Raw genomic sequence first — 11511 nt, 5'->3', positions numbered from 1 at the left:
TCCACCAGGGGAGGGAAAATAAAAGGAACTGGGGAAAGGGAGTTCTATGAAAACATCAAACCCGGGGAGTCTGAGATGGTACCAGGCTGAGCTGATGGGGGGAAAAAGAAAAAGAAAAGGAAAAAGCTGGTTCGAGACAGCCAGGGCTGCAAGACACTTTCCGATCAGCCAGAAGTCAAGCCAATTAATTATGCCCCCGAAAGGAATCATCTATAATTAATTTCTACTAGTTTGGCGAACTTTAGGAAAAGAGGGGAAGAAAAGACAAATTTATCATCATTTGGACAGTTTTAATTTTTCCATGGCTGTCTTACACAAACAACCAAGTTTGTTTGTTTGGCGAGGGTATTCCGCATTCCCGGCGAGTTCCGTGAACTCTGAGACCGAGAGAGTGGAAGTTAGGCTCCTGAGAATTTTCTGAGGGGCACACACTTCAGATCTCTCCTGAGCGGTATCAGAAATGTGCCCTGTTTCTTGAATTACCACCTCAAACCGTTTATCCACGTGCACTCTTTTAACAGGTGGACAGAAAAGGGAAACGTGGGCGGTTGATCCAACTGGTTTTACAAGTTCAAATCCTTGACTCCTCTAGCGTCTGCCGGTTGGGGCAGGCGCTCCAGAATTGGGAGGACAGGACCCCACAGGCCGCAACGGCTCGGGCTTTGGTGCGCCAGGTGGAGGGCAGCTAGGCCCCTGGCGCCCTGGGTTTGGCGATTCCGGGAGAACTGTGTGAAAAACGCGTTGTGCGTGTCCCCCAAGCCCACATCTAGATCCTTCGCAGACATCCAGGTTGCGAACCGGGGCCGCAGAACTTCCCGCGGGCCCTGGAGATTTTGGAGAGAGTGTCCCGAATCCACAGCGCAGCCGCTCCCCTCAGATCGATGATTCCAAATGCATATATTTCTTTTTTCCAAGTCCACTGTTAAGGACTAGAGAGCAGGTCCTATGTCTAACTTTTTAAAAACTGGAGCAGAGAGGCAAACGGAGGGGCCACTCGTACAAGGGCTCTCAGTCTATCTCCGGCTCTTACTCAGGACCAAGGCCCCCAACTGGGCTTCAAAAGCGGGGGTTTTGTGCATTGAATACGAAAGGGCCTGTCCTAGCTTCCGCGAGAAGCGATCGGAGTGAAAAAGGGCCGGCGAGATAACCAAAGGCAGAGGAACAGGCAGAAGGTCGACGGGGACTGCGCCGCCTCGGAGCCGAGGCACGCCCGGGCCGCAGCTGGGAGGCGGCGCCGCGGGACCAGGGCTCGGCTGACATCCACGCCGCCGCGGGCGCGCCGAGGGCCGGGGACAGCCCCTGAGCCAGGCCGGAGAATGGTCCGAGGTTCCTCGGGTGGAGTGTGGGAGGCCTGCGGGGGAACCCTCCCTGCATACAGCAGAGCTGGCCCGAGGCCCCGTGGAAACGCCAGAACGAAGCGATCTGGAGCGCCGCCTGCGTTGCCCACAACAGAAGGTTTTCTCGGGCCAGAAGGGGAGGTGAAGCCTGTGCTACTCGGACCGGCCAGCGACCCGCAACCTCTTAACCAGGGACCCCGGGGGCAGGGGACAAGAGGGACAACTCCAAACCACAGGCTACCGGCGACTTCCGGTTATATTGAGGTGGCCTGGTTTCCTACCATCGCCGGCCCTGGAAGCTGAGGATACGCGAGTAACCTTTCTCTCGCTGACCCCGTCTCGCTTTATAAATCAATAAATAAGTAAACTGTAAACTGAGCCAGAGGCTTCACAGAACTGGTGAGAACCCCGAACCTCCAGGTTTTCAAGCAAAGAAAGCCGAAAACAACCCAAACGCCTCTGGCCGTGCCTGGGCCCGACCGAGCTCAGTGCATCTAGCGCAGCGCGGGCGCCGAGCACTCTGCTCCGGGATAACCCAGCACCAAACCCTGGACTGCACCCCCGCGCGCCCCTCCTGGCTGGCCTCGAGTCAGGAGACCCCGCGCGTAGCCCTCTCGCATCTGCTTGACCCTGTGGGGAGCGCCAACCGTAGCAAGAAGGGCGCGGGGCTCAGGGGGAGACCTCGGGAGCGCTGGAAGCTGGGCAGCCGCTGCCAGGCCCCCATCCCGGCCCCAATACCGCGCGTCCTGCGTCTCCGAGACTCAAACACGAAAACGCCGCGGGCCTAGCCGCTGCGGGCCTAGCCGGGTGCTTCGGAGGGGGACGCGCAGCCACCGGAGGCTTTTCCCCGCTGCGTTTCCACAAGCGCGGAAAACGGAGCGTTTCCAGCGTGGGAAACCTCCCGTGGCTGCTGGCGGAGGCCCGCTCCGCGGGGCGGCGAGAACGCCCTGGAACTCCCGTGGTAACCATCGCGGCCTTCTCCAAAATGACTTTCCCCCCCTCTAATCATGAACGGATAAGCTCCAGGCAAGGCAACGCCTTTCTTCCCGTTCGGATATGGCATTAACTAAACACAATCCTCTTTTAAGTCATCTACACTCTAACTTTCAAAGGCGCGCGCGTGTTAATTTTACCTTTATTTAAATGAGTTCCCCGGGCTCCCTTGTGAGGTCCCCCCCAACCTTCCTCGATTTTAACACAGGGAGCACAGTAATGATGTAGCGCCCCCTCTGGAGCGCAAGCAGCTCCCCGCCCCCCCACCTTGCCTCATTTTAGTGGACATTATTCATTTCAAGGGCCAATGTTGGAAGTTTAGCTTGAAATGCCCGTGCCAGGACGCAAACAGCGAGTGCATCAGTCACCTCCGATGAACTCCAAGTGGCAAAAGCACCAGGACACCGACCTCTCCTTGGGGGGCTGCAGGCCAGGCCATTGGCCATATGAAATCACCTCTGGGTTCGAGGGTTCTCAGACTTGGGCATTTCAGCGTCACGCGTAGGTGACCGCACTCCCAGGCGGCTACGCCACTGGGAACCAAAACTCTGTTCCTTACAGGCCAGGGCCGCCGCCTTGGAAAGGAACGCGAGGAACTCTCGGCCATCTTTTGGATGCCACGTTCAGGTTAGAGGCTTTCTTGACAATCTCTCAGTGTGTTTCTGCCCAGATAGACTGAGCTGTTGGGAGTTAATTAACCTGTGGTCCAGCTACAATTAATACAGACAAGACAGGAAGACGGGGAATTCGACAGAAGAGAGGGAAATAAAAGTATAGCAACGTGCGTTGAGCCACGTGCCTTTACACCGGTTGGTCACAGTTAGTTACCAACTTTCCAGCTGCGAGGACGATGCGCGCCATTTACTGTAATTGAATTGCTGTTATAACACCTTTCAGGGGACCGCAATGCCTTTTACAAAAGTTGCCCGCCAGGCCTGCGGCTGCCTGTCCCTCCTTGCCCGCCACCACTGCCCGCCTGGGGGACACAGGGCTCCACACGGCGCCCGGGAGACCTGCAGGAACCCAGCTCCTGGAAAGCCCAGGGGGGAGCGGATGTTCCTAATACTCAGGTTGCCCAGCGGGTAGAAATGGAGGCTGAGACTGAATAAGCGGTGGGCATTGGACCTGGAATTGCAGAAGCTCAGAAAAATCAATACGCAGTAGGCGGTAAACGCCACCGAGGCCTAGGCCCTCACGTTTGCAGAGGACTAGCGCTCTCCCACGCTGCCCCACGCCTGGGTGGCTCGCCAGCGCCACCTTCCTCTTCCCTCTTACTCCCCCGGGCATTGGCCCTGCCTCTCTGGCACCTCCTGTCCCCAGGGAAATAAGAATTCCCAGCGCCAGAAGTCGGGGCCCCATGCTGAGAGGCGCATTCATTCACGCGTCCCCTCCTCCCCGCGGCTCAGGCTCTGAGCCACCCCCGCCCCAGCCCTGATTCCGGCCCCCGCAGCCCGGGCGGAGCCTCGGAACCGTAGGGCCCATCAGCCACGGCCTCTGGCCTCCTGCTTGGGCCAGTGGAAGCTTGACTCCCCCTTTCTCTCTCTTGGTCATGTGTCCCCATCTCCCGAAAGAGTCCTCGCTTTGACCCGAGGGCTGGCTCCACTCTCTGCCACTCCTCACTCTATATTTGTCCCTGTCCCGGGCTCCACGTAACTTCTTCAGCAGAGAGCAAACTTTAGACTCATACGCCCCCGCCGCCGCAGCCTGCCAGAGTCTCTAGCTTTCAGGACAGACTTTGTGTGAGGCGGGGACCCGGCGGGCGGGGGGGCGGGGGGGGGGTCACCAGGAGCGCAGCAGATTGAGGGAAACGACGGTCGTGGTGGTGGGGAAGTGCAAAGGGACCTCCCCACCTCATTGCTGGGAATAAGAGCCCGGAGACTAGTGCAAAGGGGCCCCAAGAAAAAGGCCAGGACAGGAGCTGCTTCTCTGGCCCTGGGAGGGTGTCCAGACTGAGCTTGGGACCAGCGCGTTGAGCCCAGAGGGCAGCCCGTGAAACTGGGCATCTCCCCGAGGCAGGTCAGCCCGCCCCAGAAGGCTGAGCTTTTCTCGGGCACGGGGGCTCCTCCCGCCCTGAGCCTAGAGCGGCGGGGGCACACATCCGTGAGGCCCCACAGAACCGCCCCGTGGGCTTGGGGCTGAAACCCGAGGGCAAGGGAGGCCGGAAGGAGCAAACCTCCCGGGGAGGAAGAACCACCCGGGAGTCGGCTCTCCGCCGCCGCCGGGTGCGGAAGCCTTAAAGCTTTTGTTCGGGGTGCGCCTGGGCAGCGCGTGTGGGTGGGTGGCGAGCTGGGGCGCCAGGTGGGCAAGTGAGAGGGAGACGTAGGAGGCGCGCTCGGCATCCGCCAGGCGTGCCGGTGTGACTGCAGTTGATCCTCTCTCCCTGGTCCTCCCCGGCTTCCTGGACGTGAAGTTGTCTTCAGAACCAAAAAGTTGATCACCCTTGGAGGCACCCAGCAACCGGGATGCCGGGGTGCGCTCCGTGGTCCTGAGCGCTCAGACGCGCTGCCCCAGCCCCCGCATCTACTTCTCTGCAGCACTGAGTTCCTGCGCAGCCAGAAGGCGCCCTGTTGCCTGGTCCCGGCCTCAGGCTGGGGTGGGGAGGGCGGTCGCCCTTCGGGGGCTGTGTTGGGGGTAGACTGCGTCAAGCCTGGGCTGCAGACAGGAGAACTGTCGCCTGCAGGCATCTGGACTCAGTTTTCTCTCTGGGTCTATGAGCTGCACCTCAGCCTTCCCAAGATGGGACGGGCCGCGCCTGCCTCGCTCCGCAGCCTGGAGAAAGGGCTTCAGAGCACGCGCAGGAGTCAAGGGCAAAACCTCGTTGGTTCTGCTCGCCTTGGGCCGGTAGCCAGGCCTGGGTGTGTCTGGGTGCTGTGCGACCCTTTTTGCCTTGGACCGCAGGCGATACTGGGCTTGAGGGGCCGACAGGGATCCTGTGGGCTCCCCCGCCCCCCCCACCCCATTCTCTCTGCTTCAGCAGCCTGTGTTCCCCCTTCCTGATGAAATTCGAATCCTTGCTTTTTAGCTCTTCCCATCTTTAGCCTTTGCTCTACAGTCGGTCATTTGGGCCTGCCTGGTATAAACCTTTGCAAAAACAAAGTTAGCTGCCAGCAGCTAGAAATGTTCTTTTGCAAAAGACAGAGCGAAAAAGAGAAATAAGGAGAGCTGACATGCATCATGAGCCCCACATGGCAAAGTCTTCTCCCTTTACACCCTCCCACAACAGCCCCAAGGCAGAGGGCCTACTATTGCCTCTTTTTGCTGCTGGGGAAACTGAGGCCTAGGGATCGTACGGGCCCTGGTCAAGTGTAGACAGCTTGGAACAAGCGTGACCTGAATGGAACAGGGTGAGCAGGCCTGGCAGCCAGCGAAGGTCCCAGACTGGACTCAGGACAGAAACTGGCTCACTTAGAGGACTAAATGGAGCCTCTGTCTGGGACAGAGTAGTGGCCTTCCCTGGAGACCTGTCCCAGCCCGCAGGGAGCCAGGAGAGGCATTCTTAGCAGAACCCAGTGCCTGGCCAGGGATGGCAGTCAGCATAACCCTGATCTTTCTAAACATGCCACACTAGGGCATGTTTATCCCGGGAAAGGTATACAGGTTGGCACACGGCTCCCGGGGCAGTTTGCAACATCGAAACGGGCAGTTCCATTTCAAACCTGCCCTTTCCTGAGACATCCCAGTGTCTCACAGGACCCCGGGGGGGGGGGGGGGGGACGCGTTTGCAGGGCAGGGGAGAGCTCTGTCCCCCTTCTGTCGCCAGAGGTACAAAGGGCAAGGGGAGTGTCTCCCCACGCTTCCCTTCTCCTCCGCGTCCACGCTGAATATGTTTCACAAGTTGCATGAAGAAGCAAAGACTTTAAAATTGACTATCTCTTTCAGCGAGGCAAGTAGATCATGCTTTGGGAAGAACTGCAATGCATGTAATAGCGACAACAGAAAACCACAGACTCTCCTACTAAATTGGTGTGTGCGGTGTTGAACTTACCCTTTTTTCTTTCTTTCTTTTTTTAGTTTTTCTTTTTCTAGTTTTCTCAGAAGGGTGATTTCTTAAGTTAAACAAGTCATGGCCTGTGAATTTAAGAAAAGACACCCCTTCGAAGCCCTATCGTTTCCTCCTCCCTCTCCCTCTCCGTGCATGTATGAATATGTATACTCAGAGCGAGCAAGAGAAATAATCAACAAAGGCTGTGCTTGTCCTGACGTTCACCATGTTAACTCGGGCGAAGCAAGTGAAAGCCGGTGGCCTCTCTGTAGCCAATGCTTTCTGCACCCTCTCACCTCTAAGACTGACACCTGTAGCGTCTGTGGTTCACTTCTACCTGAAGAAGCTCAGTGACGTCATCCAGACATGTTGCTACCTCCCTTCTTTATGTCATTTAACTTACTGCTTGCAACGAGCATAGGAAACAATTTGTCGCATTGTCCCCTTGCGAGAGGTGCGGCCGCCAAGGCACGGAGAGGTCACGCAAGGTCATGCACGCACAGCTAGTTGGTGGCGGGGGCGAGGTTCGAACGGAGATAGTCTCACCCCAGAGATTTTGCTCATAAAAATCAATGTCAGGTTTCCGTTTTTGCTCCCTGCAAGAGGGTGTCTGACTTGAAGAATCTTTTTATTGGGGGCAGGGAGGTAGCTGGATCAAAGGGTGAGGACTGTAAACGTAACAACGGAGGGGCAGCCACACATAGATGTTCCTCTCCCTCTCTCTCCCCCTCTCTAAGAATAAATAAATATGATCTTTATAAAAAAATAAATAAAGAGCTTCCCAGTTGTCTCGGTGTCATTTTAAAAAAAGAAAAAAAAAAATCCCCCAAGAGGGTAAGGGTGATTATTTGCCTACCCTCCATGAAAACTTTCTCATTTATGCATTTATTTCACATCCACTTACTGAGTGGGCAGGATGTGTCTACTATGGCACAAAGCCCTCGTGGGTACAAAGGTTAATACATCATGGAAGCCAGCCTGGGGGGCTTGGGAGCTTGTGGGGGAGAGGCAAGAAAACAGGACGTAATACATTGATAATGGTATAAGAGCTTTGGAAACTTGAGAGAGCGTAGTCCCCTCCTGCCTGGGAAAGACTTCACAGCGGGGGGTATTTTGACCTTGGACTCAGAAGATGTGGGGGGTAGGGCGGGGCAGGGGTGGGGATCAAAGCGAGAACGGGGGCTGCCACTGAAGGGGGACACACGGCAAAGGTGGAGAAGGTCACATCGTGTTGTTACTTCTCTCGAGGGGAAAACAAGGTCGTTGTTCCTTGGATTATTGGAGTTTTGTGTCAAGAAGCTATAGGTTGCCTCACAAGTTCTTAATTACAGTGTGTCTTCTGCCTCCCTGTCATTTTTATGGCAGGAGTGGATTAGAAATTGTTTCCAGGAAGGTGGAGGCTTTTTTTTTCTAGTCCAACTGATGAGCTACATAGAGATTTCCTTCTAGAATGAATAAATTCAGCATCTCGTGTCTTGGGCACTTACCTGAAGGCCGAAGACAGGGAGGACACATAAAATAGATGAGGTTGTGGAGATATCAGAGATTAGTACAAAAAAAAAATCTGCCAGAATGTATTCTTAATTTTGCACATATGCCAAAGTCTCGGTACCACTGGCTTCCTGTTCACTGTCTGTGCTTCTATCAGAACAGATGAAACATGCTGTTTTGGTTAGTTCTGTGTCTCAATCTCCCTTGGGGGCTGGAAGCTCCTCAGAGGCGGGAGTTTAGCTGATTCCCTCAAGTCCCCAGCCCTGGACCCATGCCAGGCACAGAACGGGACCTCAGTACACTCCGAATGAATGGCTGGTGGGACTTGAAGAATATCGGCTTTTAATTTCCCTGAATGATAGTAGGAGCATCTGAATGTCTTTTTATGTTAGTCATTTGGCTTTTTTCACTCTGATTGCATAGAGTCGTTATTGTCAACTGAGTTCTTATTGACTGGGGGGTCAGCTGCCTGAAGTGCAGGGCGTGAGCCCAAGGGACGTTAAACTGTGTCCTTTGCCTTGACCTTGGACAATCACCTCTAAGAAACTCAAGAGCCCCAAGTTTGAAAACCGCTGTTTAGAGGCTTCAAATCAATGCTGCCCAATTTGTTGTTTTAGGCAATTCTTAGTATGATTGTAAACCTCAGCCATGCTCTCTATATGGTCTTTTGACCGTTCATGGGCATCGTAAAGCCATATTCATCCCAAACTTACCTTTGTGCATATATTTTATTGTTATTATTTTAGATATAGTCTAAAGTAAAGAGAGTTACCTACAATGTGGTTAAGAAGACTTTAACTTCTTTCTATGACTTCTCTATAACTTTTGGATGACTGAGGAATAGGAATAACCTGGATTTTTAAAAGTTAGTATCTTACAGCCACTTGCCCAGTGAGAGCCAGACCTATGGAGGCAAACGGGTTAACCTAGGATGGTTTGACGCCCTGTTTTTGCCGAACTATTCTTCATGAACATTTTCCAACACAGGCACCAACTGAATCTTGGAAACAAACATAAAAAGAAGCATAAAATGAGATAAAACCACAATCAGCTCACTCTGCATTCTATCTGACATTTTTGCCAGTCTACTGGTTTCCTGGCTTTTTCATTTCAAACTCCCACTAGCTTAGCGGGCAGACAGCTCCTTATTTTTCTTTGCAGAATATGTTCTCCCTTAAAATCAAAATCCTCCTCCTCAGCCCCTCCTCTCTCTTGGGAAGTCTCTTCTTAGAATTCAGACTGCAAAGACACTTTCAGGTGAAAGAGAACACCTTTCTGAGCGCGTTGCTTACTGTTGTTCACAGATCTGGCGAGCCGTAGACATTTTCAGTATAGAAGGCTAGAGATTTTGTGTGCCTTGACTTGAGGAAGCCATGTTAACCTTGATATTCACCTTAGAGACTCTGGCCTTGGGGTCCTGATGGCTGAGGTCCTGCCCAAGTATCATCCTCCTAGAGCTGGGGACTCAAAGAAAGGGGAACCTTTAAGGCTGCGAGCCTGAGGCGACAAGGGCAAAACTGAACTTGAATTCTTGAATTAAAAAAAAAAAATTTTTATTTTGGTGTAACCATCACGTAATATTATATTATAACATATTGACTTGAGTTAGCTATGTATTGCAAAATGATCACCCTGCCAGTGAGTTACCAGCTGTCATCATTTAGTTACAATTTTTTCTAGTGATGAGAACTTTTAAAACCTATTCTAATAGCAACTTTCAAAGATGCAATGTAGTATTAGAACTATAGTCGCTGCTGTACATTATGCCTCACGGTTTCATTTTATAACTGAAGTTTTTACTTTTGACGCTTTACCCATTTCACTCACGCCCAACACCCACCCCTGACACCCACCAGCCAGTGTACCTTTGCATCCACGGATTTATTTATTTTTGAGTCCACATACAGGTGAAGTTATAAGTGCTTGTCTTCCTCTGACCTATTTCACTTAGCATAATGCGCTAGAGTTTTATCTGTGTTGTCACAGATGGCAAGATTTTCTTCTTTTTTATGCCTGGATAGTATTTCATGATCTGTGTCTATACATCTATATATCTATATCATATTTTTTTCATATCTAGGCTGTCATAATTAATGCTGCAATGAAAACAAGGCTTCATATATCCTTTTAAGTGAGTGGGTTTTTTTTTCAGATAAATATTCTAAGGTGGCATTGCTAGATTCAAGCTCTTTCATTAGCAATATTAGAATGTGATTCAGAGAGCCCATGATAAGACATTCAGATGGGATTTGATGATGCAAAAGGAAAATAAACATGAAGAGTCTGTTTTTACGTCCATTGCCATCCTGGTGGCTCTGTGAAGACTTAAATCATTGGAGATTCCACTTCTGAAATTCTGATGGGAAGCTATATAGTCCCCTCAACTGCTTTGGAGATTTATGTTCAGGTACACACACCTACTCCTAGGAATCTAAATAATTATTATAATGAATGAACCAATAATATTCTCCATGCCAACATTCCCAAGAAATTATAAGCCAGAAAGATCTATCACATCATTACAGAATAATTACAAATAACATTCTTCAACCATGAGTGCATTTATTGGATGCAAAAGAGATTGGGAGGACAATGAAAGATTCATTAATCATTGAATAAATATTAAATATTTAGAGGTTGGGGAATTTTTATAGAAATTGTGGAACACATTTGCTACATTGCAACTACAGTTTGGCTTTGTGGGCAAAGACTCACTGTTTTGCATCCGGGGCAAACTGAAGCTGATGTCTCTTGCAGAGAAAAGTAAAGCTGAGAGTAGATAGTTAATATCTACCTGTCAAGAAAGCAGGTATTTCAGAGCCATGAGCTACTCTCTTGGCATAAATCTGAAACTGAAAAAAAAAAAAATAAGGAAGTAGAGTTGTACAAATAGTTTTGTTTTCCCTCTCGAATTTACCTGGTTTGAAGAAGAGAGACTTCGAAAGTGTGTTCTGGAGTTGAACTATCTAGAGACATATTTTGCATGGAGCAATTGTCCAAAACCTGAAATTATAAATGTATAAATTAAAGAGGTAGAAAAATTTGAATTTACAACTTGGGAGGCTAGGAACATTTCCTTCTCCATCCAGTGGAGCTGCCTGCATTGTGTTCACACGCATCGGGGGTCCTTTACAAACCTTCCCTGATAGCCCATGAAAAAAGTCTTCCTAGGTTGCCAATTTTGTGAGCATACATTACGGGGGAACTTATGGGGAATGAATTACTTTCTTAAGCCCCATCAGATGTGCAGCCAATGGAGATTTTAAGGCAGAAACACAATGCAAAATTTAGCTCCAAGGGGCACTGGGTGGTGTTTGGATCTTTCCAGAGCTGTTTGCTCATCGTGTGAGGATTACGGGCTCTGATCCAGTCCCAGGCTGGCTTAGCCACAGGCTCTTCAGCAACCTGCATGTGGTTTTAAGATTTTATTTATTTATTTTTAGAGAGTGGGGAAGGGAGGGAGAAAGAGAGGGAGAGAAACATCGATGTGCGAGAGAGACATCCATCAGCTGCCTCTCGCACACCCCCTCCTGGGGACCTGGCCCGCAACTGAGGCCTGTGCCTTGATTGGGAATCGAACTGGTGACCTTTCAGTTCCCAGGCCCGCATTCAATCCACTGAGCCACACCAGCCAGGGCTGCCTGTGGTTTTAAATTGACATAAAAACGACAAGGAAACATTGCAATGTTGAAGTGGCTGTGGGTCTGG

This window comes from Pteronotus mesoamericanus, unplaced genomic scaffold (assembly GCF_021234165.1).
Source record: "Pteronotus mesoamericanus isolate MK-2021 breed Mesoamerican mustached bat unplaced genomic scaffold, CSHL_Meso_final scaffold_582, whole genome shotgun sequence".
Taxonomy (NCBI): Eukaryota; Metazoa; Chordata; class Mammalia; order Chiroptera; family Mormoopidae; genus Pteronotus; species Pteronotus mesoamericanus.
This window is presented reverse-complemented; position numbering follows the sequence as displayed.